The 26,623-nt window shown below is 40.1% G+C and overlaps 1 protein-coding gene across 1 annotated transcript in view; it reads left to right on the plus strand.

The window, feature by feature from the left end:
* Window positions 1-1,226: 1,226 nt before the first annotated feature.
* dlgap4b (discs, large (Drosophila) homolog-associated protein 4b) overlaps window positions 1,227-26,623 on the plus strand; it is a 147,741-nt gene continuing 122,344 nt past the window's right edge. Inside the window, exon 1 of the mRNA XM_059328437.1 lies at window positions 1,227-1,386. The gene's annotated coding sequence lies outside the window, so the exon portion shown is untranslated. The remainder of the gene's footprint in view (window positions 1,387-26,623) is intronic.

The raw sequence follows: 26,623 nt of genomic DNA on the forward strand, positions 1-26,623 counted from the left end.
TGTATTTTTGTGGTTCCAGAGGAGCGTAAATAACTCATGTCACCTGGGTCATCATGGCTTGAGATTGGAAGAAAAGTATTTCAGCCAGTCTTTGATACAAATTATAGAGTTTGTGTGTGTGGAGTCTGCCCTGAGCATTGAACCTGGCAGGGAGGCTCTAACAAGATGCTATTAAATTGCATTATGGGAAAAGTAGGATTAAGTGTTTTGGAGCTTGACTTATACTGGGACCATAAATCAGTCACTTCATTCATTTTTGATGAATCTTTAAAAAGGAATTATAATTAGAGTAGAGCTGGGCAATGTGGGTAAAATCTACTATCCTGATATAGGTGATTTCATATCGCAATTACAATAAATACCACGATTTAGCATATTTTCTGTCTGTATGAAATAACCACATCGGCTAATATTGTGTACTCAATACTCCATGTTTGCAAAACAGCACCTCGATGATTCGCTCATTTGTTCCCATGTGCGACAATGTAAAGCATTGTTCAAATGATGAGCATAGTATTGCCTTAACACAGTTCTGCTGCTAGTTTTTCATCAAGACAGAAATGATGCAGAAAAATATATGTGATAGACATCTGAATACCATTTTGACGATATATGTCAAATATCAAATACCAAACCAAAATACCAAACTGGAGTAAAAATTTCAATGCAGACTTCCTGTCATGGAATAAACAACTCAAGCAAGTGTGTCAATTGTTTTTTGTACCAAATGGGAATGAATGGACGCCGATGGCTGCCTGGATTGATTGACAAAGAACATGGTCTTCAAAATGGGGATGTGAAGTAGAAATAAGAGCATGAAAATAACATTGGTGGTGGATACAAATGACTACAAGTGAATGATTGGTAGCCTAAATGCATTGAAGGCATCTCTCTCTCTCTCTCTCTCTCTCTCTCTCTCTCTCTCTCTCTCTCTCTCTCTCTCTCTCTGGAGTTTGTCGGTTGGTTGCAGCAGTATCTCAGTATCTCTCCCGGCTCTCCTGACAGACGGAGGCAGTCCTCCTCTCTATCTGTTTGCCTCTCCGTCTGTCTGTCGTCTCTAAACGCTGAGGTGAATATAAAGCCGGGTAATGGAGACCTCTGTGGACCGGGGTTCTTGCTTTTCTCCCCGCTGGAAGCACACAAACTCACCGGACAAATAAGGCGTCAAAGGACTCACACCGGGTTTGAAAGGAAAACGCCGCCGCCGCTCCTGCTGCTGCTGCTGCTGCTGTTTGTCACAGTGACGCTTGCTAGAGTTTTCTTCTTTTTCTTTTTCTGTCAACGCGTCTTCACAAACAGATGCTCTGCTCGGGAAGTTACGGACAAAACACGGATAAATCCGACAAGTCGTCTTCTCCCGTTTCCAAGAGGCGCTCTCACACGAAGGTAAAACGGCTCCACGGAGACCAAAAACTGTTGAATTGCTGGTTAATGTTTGCGTCTAGCAGCCTACGTGTCGCCCACTGAATGTATGTGTGTTTTACATATTAAGTCAAATATGTTTCACAGGAGTGAACATTTTATCTAAAGTGGGTGGGAAGGTGACTCATACTGATTTCAGACGCTGTTTTGGACTCTGTTTACACTGCGGCTTTAAAAGACGTGCGGGCTATATAGGCTATTTCTTGAACATTTCACAGGCACTCTCACAGGACGTCGTGTTGGCCGGTGTGTATGTGGTTAAACAAAAACAACAGTGGGCGATCTGTCTGTGTGATGTGTGACTGAAATGATGCAGCTCCTCCTCCACGGTTTTCTCTGCAACATTATTATTTTTGACAGGTAAAGAAATGCCCAATGGAGGCCTGGAGACTTGGGTGGTATTGGTCAGTTGGCAATGGGACTCAGATTGAGTTAAAAGGATGTTTATCCCAGGACATTTAGGGAAAGAAACTAAGTGTGGATCAGTTGACAATAACATCAGAGGTGATATGGGGTCTTGAGTTCACCATATATAGTTTATTTTTGCTCCTATGGCCTCACTACACATATAAGGCTCTCTATAAGTGTATTTCCTGTCTTTCAAGATGTGAAAAATCAGAGCTTCCTCTCCACCACAATGTCAGGAGGAAACTCAAGACTTGTTCTGTCTTCTCTGCCCACTGTTGAACATCAAGAGGTACCATTTTATTGGTCAAAAACACTTGAGAGAGGAAGGAATCAAGCAGTCTTTTACTCTTCTTGCTGCACTGAGAATTGTGAAAGACCTTCTGAGTTGCCGTGTTAAAAGTATTTAGTGGAAGATTGGTTTTCTGCGAAATAATGATAAATTTGGGTGTCTTTCAAGGGACACAAAAAATGAGAAATGGCTGCCATGTGGCCACTGGAGCATCCTAACATTTAGCCCTCCTCCCAGAGACGATGATTTAGCTCAGACTCCCAATGAGTCCCACATTTACAAGGTCAGTAAATCCACAAACTCAAATGAATCACCCATCCAGCTCCGTCCACTCAGCAGTCACTCACTTTACCACAACGTGGATGAGCAGGGGCCAGCTCAGAAATATTGAGGATAGAGAAGATGTTACAAAAACAAGAAGAGATATTGACAGTAAACTGTGATAAACTGACTAGTATGAATAAGAAGAAGCATCTGGTTTGGCACTTTAAATGACACAACACCACTGACTGGTCCAGATCCAGCTGTGCTCAGCCAGGGATATGAATCAAGATAAATCAATAGTATTTTTTCCCAACCGTTTAATCAAATTAACTCCAGTGTGGCTCCACTGTATGGATGACATGAGACAAGTTATAATCATTTGATGTACTACAACATGCGTGGATCCTTTAGTAGGTTGCAGTGTCTTTCATTCCATCAAATTAACAATGGATTTAGGTCTAGCTACCCTTTTAGCACAGCTTTCTGAGTGACCTGAAAAGCAGCCTAACTGCTGCGTTAGTGGCCTCAATTTGCTTCAGCTGTAAAAAGAAAAAAAAAAAAAAAAAGACAGAAAAAAACTAGCAGGCCATGCTAACTCATAGCCATTTGTGTCCATCTTCCCTCTCTTGCTCTCTCATCCACTTTCACACACTCTACCTCTCTCTCCCTCCTGCTAGTATGCACTCACTCAAACTGTGTCTCATCGCATCTCATCACTCTCAGCGGCACTCTGCCCTCTCTGCTTGTCTCTGTCACACATGCACACACGCACATGTCCACACAAAAAGAAAGCACATCAGTCCACAGCTACATTGGATATTATTTGATACAATTTTTTATCTTTGCACTTCACTGTCACATCCATCATCTCGTGTCCCATTTTAACAGTTTGTGTTCATTTTTATGATTAATTTGCTGACATTCCTGCACTTCCTCTTGATTTGCTCTTGTGTGCTGTACACAGTGACCTCTTCGACCTTAGAACAAGGTTATCTGTTTGTTTAAAGATCCCCTTTACTCAGAAACAAGTTCTTCTTATGTATATGTCCCCTTAAACATCTCACTTTGACTGTAGTGACTCGTATCTGACCGAAGTTTGCTCACATTCCTCTATTGAAGCGAGAGATGACCGTGCACTAAAATATGAAACGTACGGGCAAGCTAGATTAGGTACGTCACAACTTAAAAAGCCAAGCAAAAACCGTAAAAAAAACCCCTGAAACACAGCACATAGCTGACCTTTTAGTGGTGACAGCAAAAAGTAGATTGTATTGTCTGTTCTACAACCACTAACGCTGTGTCGGCCACTTCCAGTTACAAGCTAACAAACAACATAAACAAATAAAAGATGCTAACAGCACTTACCTTTCTGAAACATCTGCTAGTCCATCTGAATTGCTCCAATCTTTTATCTTCTAGAGAAAATAGACCAGACGCCAAAACCATCTACAGATCGCACGCAGCCTGCCATTTTGATGGGCACTGCTCTTTTACTGGTCAACCTAAAGCAGGCAGCACGGCTGGGCAGGGTCGAGGCCAGAGCCAGAATTTCCCAATGAGGGAGAAACAGTAGATGCGCTCTTTTACTTTTCATGTAGGAAATCTATGTTAAACAAAGTATTAATCAATATTTTTTACAAACTTTAAAACAACTGGAGGTGGACTTTAAGTGTATTAAGACTGCCTGTGTTTCATATGACATATTTTATGGACAGAAAGAAAAAGCACCAGAACAGAAATATACCCGGCGGTATTGCAAGGACAGGTCATTTCTATTTTCTCTATTTGCGCAGTGACTTCATTTTAGAAGGACGGTATATTGCAGAGGGCCATTTATAATGTATAGAGCAGTCCTGTATTAAATATCTGCAGAGTTGGAGGTGTGTATTCCACTGCTCAGTCAGGGAGGAGGCTAGATTACACCATATTGCATCAATAGAGGGATGAAGGCAATATGGGGAAACGGGTGGGAAAAAAACATCTTTCCCCTCTTGTGTTTCTGCAGAGTGTACCATGGAGTTTCTGGAGTGTATGGGCTCAGTCATAATTAATATTTAAGTGGATGCTTTAATGTGACTGCAGTAAATATGAGTTATAACGTTGGTGTCTTATAGAAGAAGAAAAAAGTTGATGTCACTGGTGCTGAAGTTCAAGGATGAAAACATAAAAAGAATTCTATGATCATGTATCAGCATACTGTGGAGCTGCAGAAACAGATAAAGTAGCAGAAGTCTATATTTAAACGGCCTCACTAGAGAGATAAGATGTCGTCATTCCCCACAGTTGGAATCCGTGTCTGCAGAAGAAATCAAATCTTTCATATCTCGGTGTCCTTTTTCTACTTGTTCTTTAGAAAGCTTTAAGGAATAGATCACAGCTTCACATCTATTTACATTATTGTCACAGGTTGTTCTGGATGAAGAATCTGTGCCTGCTTTGATAAAGTGTTTATTTACCTTTCATAGCAGTCGGCAAGTATAACCAGCAATGTCAAAACTGAATAATTCACAGTGAAAATACCAGACAACCCCATTTTTTTTCTTTGTTTGCCAAGAATTTGACAAAAAGCTGTAATTTCCTTTTATTATAAGCTGGTTGAGATGCAAGAAAATCAACCGGGATATTATGAGTAAACTGAATTATACCGAGCAATTCAGTAATTTGATCAGGAAGCTGCAGTGATTGTCATGAAGGCCAGTCAAACTGAATGAAAGGCTTGTTTGTCATTCAAATGAAGTCGTGGCACAATTCACACCCATCTGCTGATTACTCAATGTAACGCTATCAGTCACTAAACAGAATGTCATTTTGGAAAACGATTAAGTCACTGTCACTGCTGCAGTTCTTTCTCCTTGCTTTCTTACCTGTCAGAAATCCACATTTTAGCACAAACTTGCTGATTCAATCTTAAAAAAAAAAAAAGACTTCAACTCCAACCCCAAGCCTCCCACTTTCACAGCTTGAAATCAAAGCAGTGTAGTGTGGGTAAAGCTGACATGCAAGTAAGACACTTTTGACATCAATTAAAGCCTCCTCCACGAGTCCAAAACCCAAGACCATCCACTCTAATTAAACCTTACGTCTCACTTCCCCGGAGGTGGCAGGCTTAGGAATGGGTGCCAAACCCTTTTTTCACCTGCCTCGCAGCTAATAGCCATGCTATCTGTGCTGCGCTTGGATACTAGGGTTGGCAGAGGTTCAGGCTGGCAAGGGGGAGCTTTACCACAGAGGCTGTTGTAATTCTGCACACAACATGACGTGCTACTATGGTTGCCGTGACGCTCGTTAACTTTGCAAAAAGAATCTGTTTCGTGCACCTTCAAGTTAAGGACTTATGCAGGGGATTACAACCCACTTGTCAAACAGAAGGGTTGTGCAAAATTTGTGCGTTGATTTTGATATTTTTGGACATTCACTGGCAGTTTTTTTTTTTTTAATTAAGTACTCCTGTGGTGTTTGTGCAAAGTAAATATGGTCGAGTTTTGGCAAGCAAATCGCTTACAGTTAGGGGAAGATATTTATTTTTAGAAAAGCGCATTAATGCTAATCAGTACATGAAAATCAGATGATGCAATACCAAATGAGGATCTTGGTCAGACGTGGTAGAAGATATACAAATTGTGCAAACTTATTTGTCAATGTTTTTTTGCTGCCTGTTTGAAATGCATGCTATGCATTCAAATAAGCATCCACTGAGGAGATTCTCCACACTGCGGCTCGCCACATTTTATATCTGCAGTGCTTAAACTCTGCGGAACCCCAAGGATAATTATGCACTTTTCCAAAGATCTGCTAATGACCATAATAAAGTTATGCACAACACCCACCTACGGCCAACAAATGTATACCAGGGAGACATTAAAACGATTCTCATATTTCCATGTCAATGCCAGCTACGGAACAAAGCTTGTTGTGTGTGTTGATTGATGTGTTTGTTGGACCAGTGGTCAAACATATGCTAACGTCCCTCTTCCCACTCTAAGGACTCGATGTAAGCATACATCCAGACTCAGCAAATGGAAAGGGGATTTAGATGTGTGTGTCAGGTGGTTATTTTATTTGCGTAAACAAGCAGCATCCATCAGATAGCTTAAAGCGATCAACAGACTGAATACCCAGAAGACTGTCACATTTTTTAGTTACCTCGATTAAATTCCCACGTGCAACAGCAATTACTTTGTCGTGATCGTCAGGAGATTTTTACTTTTTCAGCTGTTTTGGCTGAGAGAAGATCTGTTTCTTTCCTTTCTAATCTACCAGAGTGTGAGCGCAAACAGCCATGACTGAAGGAGGCCAACTGAGTGTGAAATGCTGTTACGATAGATCCATGTAAGGTTTATGTTTGTGCGTCCTCATGTTTATTTGTATGTGTGTGTCTGTATGAGTGCTGGATTGTGTCTGATTGTAATGCAGAAGCCCTTTGAAGTGTCTGAAATGTTTTTCTCTGTCTGACTGAAATGATTTCTTGGTCCCAACATTCAAATGTTGATAAGAGACTTTTTTTTTTCCCCGAAGTCAAATTCATCTATTCAGGCATTTGATGTCACTTTTTACTTTGTACTGCCTGAGGTTTCATCGGCTGGGAGATTGGAGAAATTCTACGTTTACAACTTTATGTTGTTTAAACTTAGTGTGACACATTTTCATTTTTTCATAACAGACACCCACAAAAAACCAACGACAGAAAACAAATTCTCTTGTTAAATGAAACATACTGACTGATTCATTTTAGATAGCAGATTTTTTTTTTCTAGAGTAAACAAATAAATGATTTAAATTTGTCAGAAAAGGCTTTTAAACTTATTTTGGCTGGAAAAAAAAAAACGGGATAAGAAAATGAACACTTGATCACGCAGATCACATGAATTCTCCATGATGTCACAACATGAAATCAAATAGTTTTTAGTATAATTAGGATGAAAATATACATCCTCATTTGACCTCGTATATGTTATATTAACAACCTGTGTTCACATTTGCAAAACTTAGCATGATTGTGTTTTTGAAAGTATAAAAACATTTTTTATCCAATTTTCTGGGTTTTTTTTGTTGATCCGGTAAGTCAATATGAAAAAAATAATTATCGAGGTGAAGTTGTGCTGATACCAATATGGTATAATAAACATTTCTTAAAGTGGTGTATACAGGAAGAATGAGAAGTATTGAAAAATGGACAAAATGGCCCAAGACTCAGTTGGGTTAAATGGCACCAGTGGTAGCAAAACAAAATATTTTTCCCTGATGCCAAAGTCTGCTCCATATGGCAATGCTTGAATTAACATTACATGTACAATAGTAACACGTGCAGTCTTTTTTTACACCGTACAGCATGTTCTTTGTGTATAATGTGCATGCATTCCTTGGTCCTTTAGTCTTCTCCTCATTTTTTCCTGCATTTGATTTTTCCTCACCCTAATCCTGGCCCCCCCACCTTCCAACGCACCCAGCCGCTGCATCTTCCTCCCTCTCCACAGAGCCATCTCATAACAAGGCTGTTCCACACTCAGACCTGCATTAAGATGCAGACCCCTCTCTCTCCTGCTCTTTCTCAGTGGCCTTAATCCTTTCCTCCTCCTCTGCTATGAATGATAGCCTCAGCAACCAGCCCCCCGTCTCTGGCAGGCACAGGCCCACCGCTAAATGTAATGGTGAGAAAATGGCCGCAGTCAAAGGATGTGTCTCGGTGAGCGGGGGTCAAGCTCTCAGCTGCTTCAACATAACGGTGGGAGCACAGACCTGGGAACCTGGAAGAGTGAAAGGATGTCTGTCAGGCCACAGTTTTAGGTTTACCTTCAGAATTTGATTGAAATTTGTGAGGTCAGAATTTCTTGATGACCGTTGGAATGAATCCAGATCTGTTTTTGGTTTCAAATCAGATTTGGGATGACCTCAGCTGCCAGACGCCCTGTACACGTGTTTCTCTTTATGTTCTACTGGCATCTAATACTAATCAGACCTCTTCCTGACAGCATAAGTAACAAGATATCAACAGAATCCTCGGCCAAGAATCAGTCCAGCACATAACCCTTTGCAGTGAGTGATTTGTTCTTTTTAACAGGGGGTACGGGACCAGTTCCTTCCTGATGAACTGCCCCATGAACAACTCTTTTGCCTCTGAATATTCAGATGAAACTGACAGAAGGGTGGGACTTAGAGAAAAAGTCGCAATAACAAATCCTGCTGCTACTTAAGCACCATGGACAGCACCATGGATTTATCAATATGCAGCACAGTGAGGCTACTGCCATTCAGAGCCGTGGTCGGGGTTATAGATTCTCACATACACAACCCGTCAGATAGAGGATCAAGAGTCAGGCAGACTAGACTAACAGACACAGACTGACTTCCTCTGTTAGAATGGAGAGGAGGAATGCCAAGTGAACAAGATATTATTATTATTATTATTATTGTTATTAATAATAATAATAATAATATTGATAACAAGAGCTATTCATATAGTCATTTTGCTAACGGATCATGGTATTTTCCCTCCAATCAGTTGCCGACCATCTAAAGTTTCAACTTCCAGTTCTTTCAGTTGTTATGCTAAGCTAGGCTAAGCTAACCATCTTCTGCCTGTAGCTTCAGTTACTTATGTACTGTACTAAAATGCAATTTTGAGGTACTTGTACTTTACTTTATACCCATACTTCACTACGTTTCAAGCATAGACTGTGTAAATAAATATTGTATTTTTCACTCCTACATTTTGCTGACAGCTTTAGTTACTTTACAGCTCGAAATGTAACATTAAAAAACATCATACATTCAAAGTGATTATACATTTTGTTTTAATTAAACCTCATAACAGAATATTAAGTAGTTGAGATAAGCCCCATCTTTGGCAAATTAAAAGGCTGCTTATGGAAATGCATTAAAAATATTAATCTAATAATATATTTAGAATATGTATTTAAAACAATCTGAGTGAGACCATTTTGCATAATAACTACTTTTACTTTTGATACTTTAAGTACATTTTGATGCTGATACATTTGTAAGTTGTGAATGCAGGACTTTTACCTGTAGTGGAGTAATTTCAGTGTGGTATTAGTACTTTTACTGAAGGGATCTGAATATTTTTTTCCCACCATGGTTATCAATCTCTGCATCTTACTTTTGACAAGAAACGAATGAATGTATTTTCCAAAATGTCAAATATTGGAGAGTTTTGCTTGAGTTAGAATGTAGGTCGTTATTCTGATTCACTATAAATTCTATAAGAACTCACTTCACCTGAAAATATTTCCCTCTGCCCCCCCTCCTCTCCTTCCACGTCTCTAACAGCGTGATAGAATTGCTCTTTATTAGCAGTGAGACCACTTCCCAGCTGGACAGAGCTCATTAAGATGCACGGCCCCCCACCAGAGAACCGAGTGGAAAAATGAAATTAAAGGACACAAGAACAAGCCGAGCGGAGGCCCACCTCTGTGTTCAATGTCGTTGTTAAATCTACTCACAATGCCTCGGTAATCATCTCTCCCTCTCTATTTCACCCGCACACACACACACACACACACATACGCAGTACACACACACATTGTGTTGAGATGAATAGATTCACTTTGATACTGTCTGTGAATGCTGCATAATAATGCCATCTGTGTTGCCTGTGCAATGCAGGTGGAGAACTTGTCTGACTGATAAATTACACATTGTCAGCCTCTGACATTTACTTTCACTTTTTCACAGTTTATTACAATACTTAGCTCAAAAATATAAATGTAGACAGTTTCATATTACTCAGATATTATATAGATCTGAGTCAACATAAACTGGATCTTTCCTCTGAATTAGAAAAGTGGACAGAGTTAATTTTTATGACATTTTGTGGCAAACTTTTTATTCTCCTTACTTACAGTAACCCATTAGTAGTCTGCTGATTTTCTTTTTTCGGTTTTTCCCAGTTTAGTGTTGTCTGTATCTTTAGAGAATCCCTCAGTAGAATTGGTATACATGTCTCCTCGGGGTGCAAATGGCAGGAAATTAACCAACGATTTCTGCTGAGTTTAAAGAGATGAGATGTAATGGCAGGGTGTAATAGAATGAGATACAAAAATGCATAGAATATTTTTTTACTTTTGCTGTGATTCTGACAGCATAATTTTGATCTGTGCTGTTAATCCAATTAGTAAAATCCATCATAGTGAGTAGTGAATAAAAGTATCATTCACTCATGTTCTTTCCCAAACACAGTTCCATAATCCCATGTTTTACATTCTGATAATGTGTCTGTCACACACACACACACACACACACACACACACAGCACCCGGCCTTCCCCATAAACTCAGAAAAAATTCTGTGCTGTGCTCAAATTAATCGGGGCTCGACCTCAACACCCCCCAGTGATCAGTAAAATGCTTTTAAACACTTTCATGGCTCTCTCACTGCTCTCCATTACCTCCAGAAATAACCACTCTTCCTCACTTCATCTCTCTCTGTCACTCTGTGAATGTGTGTGTGTGTGTGTGTGTGTGTGTGTGTGTGTGTGTGTGTGTGTGTGTGTGTGTGTGTGTGGGGCTATGTTGCCAGAAACAATGAAACTGTGTACACCATTTGAAAAAGAAAGAAAGGGTCGACTGGTTCACAAAATTCACAGTTCAGTTCATAACACAGATTAAGGTTTATTTTGTTCCATTTTTGTCTTCGCTCACTTTGGTTCTCATGTATCTTCACGTTGTCAAAGACACACCGATGTGATGTCTTCATAAATGCGCCATCATATTGGAAGTGTTGAACAGTGCTTTCACACAGTCATCGTTATACCACCACTTTTTTTCCTGTCATTGTCAGAAGTAACACTAAATTTGAAGACTGACTGACAGCTGCATTCAGCACCTCATCTGTGCTGACTGGGAAGTATCACTGGGGTTATTGGCATGAGACATTTCCTCAGCCCCGATAACTTTATTTAAAGTTATTTTTCAACTTTTTTGTTCAACTCTTTTATATTGAAATTTGTGAGACTTCAAATGAACCATACTTGCCTTGAACTGTAACTAGCAAACATAACAGAATTTTCCGCCTCCAGAGGTAGTCACAGAGGCGGAAATTGGGGGGACTGCTGGAAGCGGGACCACTATGAACGGGACATCCCGGCAAGCCGGGACATTTGATGTGACGTGTGACGTCTAATACACATCTCCCACTTGGTCCGACAGTCATCCAATCACTGTTCACTGCGGCCGCCGTCGCTAACTTGGCACAGCTCCTGGCGGTTATTGTAAACAAAGCTGCATGCTAACTGTACATGTGGTGTCTGCTGCTGATTTAGACAAACTGGAATCGCTAATTGTGCACAGAGTGTCCGGTGCTTGTTGTAAACAAACGGAGGTTGCTAACTGAACACATACTGCTGCAGCACATACACACTGTACTGCTACAGAGCTAACTATGTAGCCTATTAGCACTGTGCTACTGTGCAGCCCTGCTGCTGCTCTGTCGCATGTCACTTTGAACACCCTAAGGCGAAAAGCCGGCACAGATCTTTCCGGCAATATATTCAATTCAATTCAATTCAACTTTATTTATAGAGCGCATTTCATGCACAAGGCAGACTCAATGTGCTTCACAATACACATAATTACAGTTTAAAACAACAACAACAACAAAAAACACAGAAAAATCAAACAAATCGATTACAAATTAATTGAAGAGTGCAGGTAGACAAGCCATGCCATATTCACCACATATACACTTACTTACTCACACATGTGCACCCACTCCCACAACCACACATGCACACAATTCAACCAAATGCTGTAGAGAAAAGATAGGTTTTTAATCTGTTTTTAAAAATGGCTACTGATGTGGCAAGTTTAACTGTGTCAGGCAGGGTGTTCCACTTTCTTGGGGCATAAACACTAAAAGCTGCTTCTCCTTCTTTGGATCTGGTGTGAGGGATGAGTAAGTTGCCACTGCCTGTTGACCGAAGTGTTCTTGCTGGGGTGTAGGTGATGAGCATATCTGTGATGTACTGAGGTGCAAGGCCGTGTTGTGCTTTATAAACCAGGAGCAGTATTTTGAAATCAATTCTTGTTCTAACGGGTAACCAATGCAAGGACTTAAGAACGGGTGTAATGTGTTGATATTTCTTGGTGCCAGTGAGAATACGTGCAGCTGCATTTTGAATTAGTTGTAACCTTTGAATGCTTGATTTGGAGATTCCAGTGAATAAACCATTACAGTAATCTAGTCTACTTGTTATAAATGCGTGGATTAATTTTTCTGAGTCAGATTTTGACAGAAAGCCTCTCAATTTAGAGATATTTTTGAGATGGTAGAAAGATGATCTGGTGATGTGGTTGATATGACTTCTGAAATTTAAATTGCTGTCGATAATTACACCCAGATTTCTTGCTTCAGTTTTGCTGTCAAGGGAGAGAGAGTTGAGGTGTGCTGCAATTTTCAGTCTATGAGCCTGTGCACCAAAGATGAGTATTTCTGTTTTGTCTTTGTTTAGTTGTAAAAAATTGTGTGACATCCATTGATTAATGTCTTTGATACACTGAGTGAGGGATGTTATGGGTGATAGGTCATCGGGGTGTAGTGAAATGTAAAGTTGTGAATCATCTGCATAATTATGATAACTTATTTTATGTTTGCGTATGACATGTGAGAGTGGAAGCATGTAAAGATTAAACAGTAGTGGTCCTAGAATTGACCCTTGTGGTACCCCGCATGTAATGTTCATTTTGTTTGAATGAAATTCACCGATGGAAACGTAAAACTGTCTGTCCTGAAGGTAGGTTCTGAACCAGTTTAGAACTGGGCCTGATAAACCAACCCACCTTTCAAGTCTTTCCAGTAAGATATTGTGGTCAATGGTGTCGAATGCAGAGCTAAGGTCAAGTAGAACAAGAATGGAAATTTTTTTGGAGTCTGTGTTTATATGTAGATCATTTAGGATTTTAATAAGTGCTGTTTCTGTGCTATGGTGGGGACGGAATCCAGACTGATACGTATCTAAGAGGCTATTTGATGCTAGATAATTCTTGAGCTGAATGTAAACTGTTTTTTCAAGTATTTTACTGAGGAATGGTAGGTTGGAGATGGGCCTGTAATTTGCAATGACACTTTGATCCAGATTGTTTTTCTTCAGAAGTGGTTTGATGACAGCTGTTTTTAGTGATGTGGGAAATATACCTGACTGAAGAGACGTGTTAATGATATGTAAAACCTCTGGTGCTAAGCAGTTAAAAACATTTTTGAAAAATGCAGTTGGGAGGGGATCCAGGCAGCAGGTGGAGGACCTGAGCTGACCAACAATATCACCAAGTTCTTTCAGATTTAAACAGTTAAAATGAGGCATGACACAGGTGGAGTTTCTGGAGAAAGGGAGGGCAAGTTCAGTTGTAGGTTTTAGGGCAGTAATGTTTTGTCTAATAGTAATGATTTTGTTATTAAAGAAAAAAGCAAATTGATCACATTTTACTGAGGACAATATTTCTGAAGGAATGATGGAAGGTGGGTTAACAAGTCTGTCAACAGTGGAGAAAAGCACTTTACTATTATTAATATTTTCATTGATGATTTTAGAAAAGAATGATTGTCTGGCTTGTTTAATTGCTTTGTTGTATTCTCCAGGGAGCTTTTTGTTTTTTTACATATTTAGATTTAAGCGGTGCAATTTTGTTGAATACATTCTGTATTTTTGAGTTGAAGTTGTCCACAAGATCCCCAGTTGAAGATGTCATGGACAACGACAACTCATTTATAGTTTTGTGAAAGCTTTCAATTGTATTGTCATTAATTATGCGTCTTTTGAGTAATTGAGAATTTTGACGTTGTACAGGGCAAGCAGAAACATCAAAGTAAATGCAACAGTGATCGGAAAAAGCTATATCTACAACAAGAGGTGTTGTAATGTTGAGTCCTTTTGAGATGACAAGATCCAGAGTATGTCCTTTATTGTGGGTAGGTCCACGGACATGTTGGGAGAGGTCGAATGCCTCCAGCAGACTAACAAAGTTTATGGCATCTGGGTCAGTTTCATTGTCAATGTGAATATTAAAGTCACCAGTTATAATAAGACAGTCATAATCAATTGAAACCTTAGATAATAGCTGGGAGAATTCTTCCAGAAATCCACATTTGGATTTTGGTGGACGGTAAACAGTTATTATTAAGATTGTAGTTTTGCAATGCACTGACAAGGCAAGGTATTCAAATGATATGTAATCACCAAGGTGGACTTCCTTACAGACATAAATGTCTGAGAAGACGGCAGCAATTCCACCACCTCTCCTATCAGTTCTAGTGGTATGGAGGAAATTGAAGTTCGGAGGTGCAGTCTCAATGAGTGTAGTGGCTCCGTTTTTATCCAACCAGGTTTCAGTTAGTAGAGTGAAATCTAGACTGTGGGTACTAATGAGTTCATTTATTAAAAATGATTTATTTGTAAGTGACCTGACATTTAAAAGAGCCATTTTTATTATTTGAGGTGCGTTGCTGTGTGAGGGGCTGACAACTGGAGGGATATGGATTAGATTACTGTGATTCGCTGAGCTGGTGAGATCAGAAGTGCATTTCTTAGGCCTAAGGTTTATAATAACAGGGATAGATGAGACTGTCACTGGACCGCTATAGTGGTTTGAGTGTGGAATCACTGACCGTCAACCAGAGTAAGCCATGCAGGAGTGCAGGGTGAGATCAATGTTCAAGGATAGGAGGCGAGATCCGATGAGATTTGGGTGCAGACGGTCATTTTTGAAGAGGTCAGTTCTGTTGAGAAAGGAGGTGAAGTTGTCCACATATGGGATGTCTCGGCTGCGACAGTATCCTTTAAGCCAGATATGGAGTTGTCTGAGTCGGCTAAATTTTACATCACCAAAACAGGGGGGAGCAAAGGGGCCAGAAACTACACACTGTTTGTTGGAGTCTAGGATGGTGCTTATGAGGGAGATGTAGTCGTCCTTAAGCTTCTCTGATTGCTGTATTTTGAGGTCGCACGTACCAACGTGAGCAACCACAGTGGAGAATGACGGACGTTGAGAGAGTAGCTGCGGGATGACGTCATTGATGTCCTGGACGAGCGCACCTGGGTGGCAGGAAGTGCTGCATCTGCTAATCTCCACATGTCGGACCATGGAAGTTCCAACAACAAGAACAGAGGAGCGGTCGTCGGGAATATCCTCAGCAGCCTGTTGCTTCCCAGACCCACGGGAAAAAAGAAGCGGCGGTCTGGAGTGGCGCGCACACGCTGACTGAGGCCCCCTCTCGGAGCGGGAGCCGAGCGATTTCCTCAAGCTGGAGCGGGCGTTTGTGGAAGTGGAGGCGCTGTGTTCCACGGGGTGCCGAGCTACCCGCGCCGGACCAGAGAGGGACGAGCCCAGACGTCGCGTGGCAGAGGGCTGCTGAAACTCCACCTGGGACACGGGTCTCGTTGCCTCAGGTTTTCGAGACATACGCTGCGGCGCGGGTGTAAACACCGGCATGGAGCTGCGTAACAGGTGTGGAGCCGGAGGAGAGAGTCGGGGCTCCTCTGCAGGGGGAGTAGAGTCATCTTGAAGAGGGGAAAATCTGTTTTCCAAGTGGATGTAATGTTTATGTGCGGGAGAGGAGCGGCGCCCTCGCCTGTGATGACTGGTGATAAGCGACCAGGATTCAGGTGCAGATGGGGTGGAGAAGCTCTGAGCTTTGGGCTTGGCACCTTGGCACATCCAGCGATCGTGGAGGTTGATGCCCGGAGGAGAAGTGGCAGCTGCAGGGGCAGTGGCTTCAGGTCCCGGTGGATCGAAGGTGACCGTGTCCATTAACAGCTCAGCCTCGCGGATCTGATACAGGTTGGAAATGCGTCCTTCAAGCTCGGTGACTTTCTCGGCGAGGTGGGTGCAGCTGTCACAGGATGGTGAGGTGAGTGGAGCCATGATAGCACCCTGTTTGTACCCAGCTTGTCCCAGAGAGCTTGTTTCGGAGGGAGCGCTCCGGTTTTTGGAGGGAAGCGCTCCGGTTTTGGAGGGAAGCGCTCCGGTTTTGGAGGGAAGCGCTCCGGTTTTGGAGGAAAACTACTCCTGCTTCCTCTTTAGGTGTAAATAGTGTTGTGTTGAGTAAAGTTGAGTAAAGAGTCAGCAAATTGTAGATTAAACTGTTGGCTGTTCGGGATTCGATCGTTCAGCGGCTGCTGCTCTCTGTGCGGCTGCTGCTCTCTGTCTGCGGCTGCTGCTCTCTGTCTGCGGCTGCTGCTCTCTGTCACTGCTGCTCTCTCGTTCACTGACTTATTCCCAGCCATTTGTTTTCTGGGTAGCTAGAAGATGTGGGATGCGCGGGTACGGCGTCCCCTGTGGTGGAGCGAGTGATCCATCGAGCATAAATCAAGCATCAGAAGCTGCAACTTATATAGCGGGACATTTGCGGGACGGCACTATGAAATGGGCTATGGTCATCTGCAGTTAAGTTTAGGTCGGCCTCTCTGTGTTTGCAAAAGGATGACAGCCAACTGAGCTCCGTCACAATAGAAAGGACATTTTTCTCCCTGTGTGGCTCCCCATTCCTCCTATTCACTGACTTATTCCCAGCCATTTGTTTTCTGGGTAGCTAGAAGATGTGGGATGCGCGGGTACGGCGTCCCCTGTGGTGGAGCGAGTGATCCATCGAGCATAAATCAAGCATCAGAAGCTGCAACTTAATTAAGCAATGTACAACTACAATCTTTAGCAAAAGCATAACCACCCAGTGATTTTTATCATGTCTGAGTGCTTTGATTGTTCAGGGAAGTGGATCAGTCTTTTTCTCTTCAGTTTATTTTCCTCTTGGCACATCTATTTCTGTTTCCTTGCATTTTGTGTTGGTGAAGTTTGAGTTTCAGCAGTTTCTGTCTTTCACTGCTAAACATAAAACTTCCTGTTCAGTAGTGCAACTAAATACACATTGTGTATAACTTTCAGTATTAACAAAACATGAGTATATTTACATAAAAATGTGATAGATTATTATTTTACAGGCAGATACAGTGCATGCCGGGGTAAACCGTGATGCATAATTGCATTGTTACACTGGGCTGATTTCCATTCACCACAGGAGAAATAACACAGCGTGGCACAAATTAATGACACTGGAAAGAGTGAAGGAGCCAAATAGCAACAGAATACACAGAGTTTACTTTCCCGCACTAATTGCCTGACACGATGTTGAGTCTGATTGCACTCTGCTGTTTGCTGTTACACCACATGACGGCGTTAGTTTGGTTTCGGACCTGAGTCTTCATTTGGATTTTGATTAGTTTGTTCAGCTCTTAAAATTGATTTATTGTCTCCTCTGTGATTGAAGCTAAATTGCATGTGGAGATGGTCAGTATAATAATGATTTAAGTGTTTGTTTATGTGTGTGAAAGACTCATGCACAGTATTCACAGTGTATGTGCTGGTATGGTGTGATTTGCATGATTGTTACATATAATTTGAGCAATACGTTTGGAGCAAAAGGATGACTTCCCCAGTCTGTAAAGCTTTTGTGTTGCTTTTCCCTATGCTTTTATCCTTTATTTACGCTTTTATGCTAATTTGTCCATCGGTGTTCTTTTAGTCTATTTTGATTTTTTGAATTCTTCTTTGCATTTGTGAAGCACTTTGATATGCCCTGTGTTTGAAATATAAATAAACCTGCCATGGCTTTGGATATGAGTTGTTTGGGAGTAATTACTGCAGTGCTCGGCAGCACAGACCTGTAGGTGACTCATAAAGGATATCACAGAGTGAGCCGAAAAACAGGAAAGGAGGAAAGTGAGGATCGTGGAGATAAATAGACAGACAGAGAATCTGCCAGGTTCAGATGCCACCCCCAGAAAAACAAATGAGCAATGATGAGTGCGAAAGCTCAGGAGACACAAACGTATATCTAATGTAGTTTATTCATGAATCTATATATCATGACTTTAAATCTATAACTACAAAGAGAGCTTGTTTCCCTTCACAACTGATGTCAAGTTCCCATCCTCTTATGTATTGTTCTGTCATTGTCAATCAAGGCTTTGTTGGCTTTTCCTCCCTGTTACAGTGACTTTTTTGTGCTCACCCATCAAAGTACCATTTCTTGTGACTAAAAGCTGATGCCCTTTTGAATTTGTGTCAAAGTAAAACAAGCTTCAACTGTGTGGCAGTGTTTATGTACTGTATACAAAATTATGAAAACAAATGCATACAATGACAAAGATTTCACTTCTTTTGGTAGTCAGTATGTTGTGTTGAACATTTTTTGCATTGACATAGGACACAATTATTTTAATGATAATGTCTGCTAAACTAGTAAATTGATTTACAGATACACTTTGGTCTAAACAAAAATATCTCAACAACTATTTGATTGATAATATCCTTGGTGCCCTGTAGAAGAATACTATTGTGATCCCCAGACTTCTCATCCAGACACTCCAGTAGATCGAGACTGGTCTTCCATCAAAAACGGCGCTATAAATAATTTGTAAAGGCAGCAAAATAACCCATATTTACATTTTAGACTGTCCTCCATAGCTCTCTAGTGGTTGTAGTAATTGTGAATGACGTTGATGCTGACTATAAATGACGGAAGTTGCACTTGGGGCGGGTGGATGGGTTGAACAGACATCGGACTCTCGTGGGGCGGCTGTGGCTCAGTTGGTAGAACGGCCGTCAACCGATCGGTTCAATCTCATTTGATCTCATTTGACAAATGCACATATATTTGACCTATTGTGTCGTTTAGGATGGAGATCTTGTTTTCACTTATCCTGTGAAATGTCTATCCATCATCTCAATAGACAACATTTTGTAAATTTTAATGCCGATCATCTGTAGCGCAACAACATTAATTCACAAATGTGCTAAAGCATTGTGAGCATGCATGTCAGCAGCCTCACAGAGCTGCTGGTGTGTCTGTTTACTTTTATATCTTTTTTATTTTTTATTTTTATCCCACGATTTTGTAACCCATTTTATTTATCACCCAGTTTTTCCTATCGGATCCTGGGAGCTACCTCGTCCCTGTCGGTCTGGGTAGAGCCCTGAACTGGTCACATGCTTCCTCCGATACATGTGGAGTTAGCAGACCGCTTCTTGTCACCTGACGGGGAGATTCCCCGGTGGGACGTAGCGCGTGGGAGGATCACGTTATTCCCACCGGTTCCTCTCCCCCCTATAGCGATATGCACTCCGCTCTATCTAACCTCCTACAAACCATTCATTACATTTTTTAAAGGATACAATATGGCTTTAATATTCAGCTTTCTGATGCGGCCTTGAAGTGTCTTCACACATAAAGTTATTTTATAGGGAAATACTGTCACCTATATTTCTCGGGATGACACCAGCCATATCTTCATCATCCAAAAAAAGATCAGTGTGAACCGAAACTGAACAATTTTTTTTTTTCCTCTTGGTCTGGACCAAATGAACTAAACTCCAGGTGTGAAAGCATCCTCTGTAACCCTAACAGCCATCCCACCATCCATTAAAAGCTCAACTCTTAGTTTGTAACCTTAGCTTCGCATCACTCAGTGTTTATCCAGTCACAGAAGATTAACAAGGTTATCTATGCCAGTCAAATCATAAGCTGGTCTTGATTGAATGGCCTGAGGTGACCTTGGCTTATCTAAGGAGAGGACGGCTAATTATATCATCCTTTTTTTTTTCTTTTTTTTTTTTTCTGCAGCGTCACAGTGGCTTACCAGTGGAGAGCTAATTCATGCTAACCTTCCCCGCTCACTCTCGCCAGGCTGAGTCACTGACGACTTGTCAGTGCATTTGAGAAGTTGTGAAGGGAGGAATAAACCCTCTTGGCACTAGAGCACTTATCATATTACACCAGCTTTTTACAGCACCACTGACAGATGTTAGCAATAAGGATAATATCTCTATACAATATTTTCAGATTTCTGTCTAGAAGCAACCATTTATTTGATGGGAACCATCTTCGTCCTGATAAATTACTTATGCCTCTTTTAGCCATTTTTTTGTGTGCTAATATATAGACTGTTTATTCTATATTGGACAAATTAAACAGCTGAAATGTAATTTGCTGTGTTGGGGCTGTACAAGTTCAGGGTGCACGCTATAATTGATGTTTTATGCGACCTATTCATGAATGGGTCGCATAAAACACCAATTCCAGATTACTGATGTTAATGAATGATGCTATTTATGTAGCCTGTCAGTGGAAGTAGTAGGCAGACCATGATCAGTGTTGGGTTAAGGCTCACAACAGTGACAGTGTAAGAGGCCAGATATATAACTGGAGGATAAATGTTGTCACAGAGACCAGCCAAAGCTCACAGTGAATTCTAAAAATTGGATAACTAGTGAGCTGATGCCAGAGTTCGAGCGATGTGCCGGTTAAAATCCAGCCCGCTGCATTCTGCGCTGAGGCAGGAGAGGAAATGAGTCATATAATAGCATTCTTCACAGTAATGAGCACTTGACCTTAACTCTTACAAGTCAAACTGACAAAGATTTAAAAAGTCATGACCTTTACCTGGTAGTTTCTTCTCCTTTTCTCTGTGGCATTTCAAAAACTAACACCCTTCTGTCCGTTTGGTTTAGGGACAACTTTGTTAGAGTTTTTATCGACAGTTGAAGCTGCCGTACTAAAAGGTGTTGTAGAAAGTGAAACACAACATAAAAACATTAATTTCAGCAAGTGTTGCAATAGAAACAAGCTAACCCTGTACTGCAGCTGTACATGAGCTCTGTGACTCCATATAAAGATGTATCGGTTGAACCAGAAGATCTTGGATTTACATGTTACATGTTAAGTTACTTAACGAGGAAAAAGCTTCCACAGTACTCTGAAATAAAAACGAGAAACATAAAATCCCAGTTCTGTTCATACAAGAGTGTTCAATGTTGATTTCTAATAATCAATAACTATAACTGGGTGGTTGACGTGAAAAGTGAAAAACAGAATAATTCAAAAAATATATGTCAAATGACATATAATTATATTCCCTTATATGTGAATAATTCAAAACTGAATGTGTCCATTTCTAATTCTTCATATATTTAGCATATTATTAACTTTTTGGTGTGGTAGTCCTAAAATGTGTCCACCGGTGCAACAAAATAAAGAATGTCAGTATTTAATTCAGAGAATGTTGGACAGATAAGATAGATAAGCCCAAGGCATATTAGTCATGAATATTTTTTATCAATTTACATTATTTTCAATGATCAATCAATGTACAATGATAAAAATATTCAGATCAAAACTTAAACTGCGTTGTACCAAAGGACAACCTTAAGACGACCAGTTCCAACACTGCACGGAAATAGTAATATTATGAAAATATTTGAGACAGAACTGATCTTGTGTGCAGTCCACCTGCTCCAGAGATGTCTTCTGTCCTTCCTGATTCTGGAAGGACCCCTCTCAGTAATGGGGTGGTCACATTAATGCCTGTTTTATATCTACAGTACATAATGGCGTTGCTCCAGGAGGACACCAGTTTTGTGGACAAAATGTAATGTGTCATAATAACTCTACATAGGGACCTTAACACTTATATCCTCTAGATTCATTAAGTAAACATTCGTATGACATGCATTCAAGTATTTTAATGTATTTAGATACATTTTTCATTAAATTACAGTTGTTTTAAGATAAGTAATGCTACCTAGGACAGTTGCACCGGTGGACAAATGTCATGTTCAAAACAGAATATTTGCATAGTTGAAGAACGATACTCATTGTTTGCAGATGGATTAGATGTAGAAGAATGAACTGCATATTAAAACATTAATTTTAATGAAATATTATCAAATTTTAGTAATATTTGTCACTGGGAACACAAAAATTGAGCGTCACGTCAACCACCCAACTGCAGTAAGGAAACCTGGTCCTTCAGTAAGCCTCAACTAATGGAACTTAATTCAAAGCTTTAACAATTATTCTTACATGAACATGGATTATATCTAATTATGTTCATCTGACTTTAAAAAACATTTTCAATCAACTTTTAGTGCAGTGGTGTTCTTTACCTCTCACTGATCATGGTTCTATGAGAATAATTCACTCGTTTTTCATTTTAAAAAATGCATGTTAAAACTTTTTTATGTACATTGGAAATACCTACATATAAAACACAATGGTTTACATGACATGTATTTTTTTAAATGTATCTTACATTTTACATTTTAATTAATTTATGAAAAAATAGTTTTAAATAATTTTGGGGTGATTTTTAAACTTTGATATGGGTCAATTTCACCCACAACATAACAGGAGGATTAACTTAACATAAAAACACACTGAAATCCAAAAATAAAAATAAAATCTTATTTATTAACTTGTACTTCTATAAATATAACTTGGTTCCCACAAAAGAGGTATAATATAAGTGGATATCGTCACATGAATGCAGAATCTGTAGGAAAAAATGACCAGATTTTGTTGTCGGAAATATTCTGTTTTTTATTTGGAGTGATTTGTGGAGTATTATTGCCCAATCACATTTGAGAGGCAGTAAACAGTACATGTGGAGGGCGAAAGCAGCAGAATGCATTGGCTGAAATGCAGTCTTGGAACCAGTCAGCTATCATCTGATGATTTAAGGTTTTTATTCATTATTATATAATTATTTTTTTAATTATCTGTATTCATATGCAGAGAAACAATGTGCTTGTCCATATCCATTCTTGCTTCTCAAGTTGCTGATCAGACCGTATGCAATAACTGGCACACAGAACAGGAAGTCTTGGATATCCACCTGAACTACATACTAAATATTGAATATTAACCCTTAACCCCAGAGGTTAAATCATCGTCAGACCAATGAGTTCCAATAGTGGTCAAACTGTACCACAACACACATGTCCTCTTTCTTTGAATACATACATGTACACACAGTGCGAGAATCACATTCTTGTTTTCTGAATAATTCACCTCACAGTATGGGTAAAATATATTCTACTTCCCACACTGTTCAGAATGCATTACCTGCTGAACAGAACAGAGTAATAGATTCACAGAACATCCCAATTACTGAGCAGATGATGGGACCAGGTGTCACCGCCTGTAGTATCACTACATATGTTTTATGCCACTTCTCTTCATGTTGACCTACTTCTCCTACTTTTTTTTTTTTATCATTTATTCATGAACACTCATAAGGTACCTGCACATGGATGAGGGCAGCTATGTCACTTCTAGGTTTAACAAGACAATAGATCATTTTGATGATTGCCATTTGTGAACTTCTGATTTACACTTTCAGATACACTTGACATTCAAGACACATGCTTAGCATAAAAAGTCAAATCCAAGTGTTTTACACTCGATGCAATTATCAATAGGTTTTTATGAGGCACTGAAACACTGTCAAATCACACAGTTAAGCACAAAACACTATAAACACCGTCTTCTGTCTGTTAGAAGGAATACAAAGCATAAACGGCAATCTCTTTCTCAAAATGTGTAGTTTAAGTTTTAATATGATACGCTTAAGGCAAAGCTTGCCATACCACAGAGTCCAAATACGATCTTGTAGTTTTAAGTATCAAGAATGGAACAAACAGCAGAAAAAAACTTACCTTGAATGAGATTTATGTGAGACAAGCACTTGTTTGTATGTGTGTTTGAGCAGAACAGATTGATGACCCCCCCCCCCCACACACACACACACACACACAAACACACACTCACACCCCCCCCCCCCCCCCCCCCATATACAAATGATGAGAATATACTGTACTGTATATACCCAGTTGATGTTTATTAGCAAGAGCTAATGCAGTAATTCAACAGTCCTGCAATAAATGCTACCTTCTAAAATACAAATAATTCTGAATAATTTAGCCACTACTTGAAGGTGTAAATGGGGTTGACTAATTAATAGAAATACCAAGCTGTGAATAATGCTATCCTATCCATCAGCAAACTATAGCCTTCAAAATGGTCATACAGCTAAATTAAGGTTTAACAGGAATTAAACGTAACCTTCACGAAGGCAGGATTTATTCCAGGTCTGCTGTATTAAACTGCATAAATTTTAGACAGGTGTACCAAATGAATTAGCAACTGGGTGCCCCTGCATGTCTATATTTGCCTTTGCTTTTGAGAAAAACATGCCAATAAATGTGCTGTTGTGAAATCCACTGAACAATAAATTGCAGATTGTATGTGCAGGGGAAGTGAATAGCACTACTGAGAATATCATAAACCTTTTAAGTGCAGCATGATCCCTGCTTTATGTTCTGTGACAATAACAATTCACCCCAGTCACTGATCATTGTGATACAGAGGCCCATTTAATGAACCATTATGATAAAAACGTATTCAGTTCTTCTGCATATGACTGCAAGACTTTTATTAATGTCATGTCAGTATATTCTTTGCAGCTATCTCATATGAACTATGTATCCTCCATATTAAGTGCCCATGACCTGATTTTTTCCTCTGCTCATTGTATGTGTGGGCTTTGCAGACATACCAGCTGCATACAGTCAGCTTGAATCTGGCCCGTGTAAGTTAATGCCATTACAGGGGAGATTATAATAAAATCATGAACATGAGCATTTGTTTATACAGTGAAATAAATACAGACAAATGTTCAGTACAAATGGATTGTAATCTTTATAAATGCCTGCATGCTTACGCTGAATCATTCTGCATGTCGGCCATCATTGCTGCCACCGTGCTGAATACATGGGAACACATTTAAAATGGGACAGGAATAATGCAGTGTAAGATGTAAGCACTTGCTGCATGACTGGTGGTCTCTTTCAGTGCAGCCAGCAGTCATGCCCCGTGTTCCATCAATGGCGCCTAACATTGTTTGCTGACTGTGACAGGCCAACAAAGAAAGAGGGAGAGATTGGTTGGGGGAATGATGCTAAATCACAAGTGTGGTGAATCAATTGACTTCAGAAGGGGAGCAACACTGAATCCACTACAGCACTTAATGTGAAAAACAGCTTTGAATTTCCAGAGCTCCCTGCCTTGGTGGTCCTGTGTGCATGTGTCTTGTGTGCGTATACAATGATTTGTGTTTTTAAGTCAATTTTGTGTTTCATTGGTGTGTGTTTTGTGTCTCTTCCCTCTTAACCAGGCGATGAATCAACAGCCATGCTAGCAGCTCTTTGAGGCTGTGTTTAGACAAAGGGGAGCTTTGAGCTAAATGCTAAGCCTGCATGCTAACATGCTGACGTTGACAATAATAGCATGCTGCTGTTTAGCATGCATAATGTTAACCATGTTCGCCAATTTAGTATAAAGTTACAGAGCAGAATATGGCCACATGCTCGAAAAAATAGACTACATAATTTACTATTTGCAGCAATGAAACGGTTAAAGATTGTGTTCTAAGGAAATGTATAATGAACTTTCCAAACTATAATTAAGACCTACACCCTAACTGAGATTCTGTGTTCAAGAGACTTTTGCAATGCATCCTGATGGAGACTCACTCAGCCAACAGCCCAGCAGGGAGGAAGCATATGTGGGGGTCTGCATGGTAGCAGATGCAGCCTGCTAGCTCCACAGCTAAACTGAGTCGTGTTTTCTTGCAGCCTGGTCTCCTTTATCACCATTATAATGTGGCTATCCATTTGAAGGTTGGCATGCACATAATTTGGGTGTAGGTCTTAAGTTTTGTAACTTTTAGGTGTAAAGCTAATAACTTTTATACAGCTAAAGGTCTAGTTGTGTCCACTTCTTCGTCCTCTTTGAGGGCAGACTGGACGCTACAGTGACTCAATGTCACTGCTCAAGGCACACATGGTATTATAAGACAGGACGGGCTGGGGCTAGCTCGTTACCATACTCACTTCAGAACATATCTCTGCAACAAGGATATTTTTAAACTAAAATTCTGTCCATTTGCATATTCACACTAACACAATGCACAGCTGATGGGAATGTCCTTGGTTTTATACACGGTCGCCCATAAAGTTGGAATTAAAATATTTTTTTTTACCTCTTTCCATGAAATGATTGTGACAATGTGATTTATTCTTGACAGATAACTTGTATATCTTAAACGTATTAATTAATCTCTTCCAAACACATTATAATAAAACACAGTTAACAGAGAATTGTGTCTGAAAACAAAATGATTCCAGTTCATGGGCAAATGTGTATATATCAGGGCTTAAACCAAAGTATTAAATTAAATAAGACTAAGATCTGATATATATTATAACTGAATGTGAAAAAAACAAAAAAAATATGTTGAATATTGGCAGATAAGAATACTGGCAGATGAAGTAGCAAAGAGAAGGGCTGTTTTTCCTATGATAACACTTGATGCTATGCTTGTGCAGTGGATTACTGTTG

This window comes from Centropristis striata, chromosome 3 (genome assembly GCF_030273125.1).
Source record: "Centropristis striata isolate RG_2023a ecotype Rhode Island chromosome 3, C.striata_1.0, whole genome shotgun sequence".
Classification (NCBI taxonomy): domain Eukaryota; kingdom Metazoa; phylum Chordata; class Actinopteri; order Perciformes; family Serranidae; genus Centropristis; species Centropristis striata.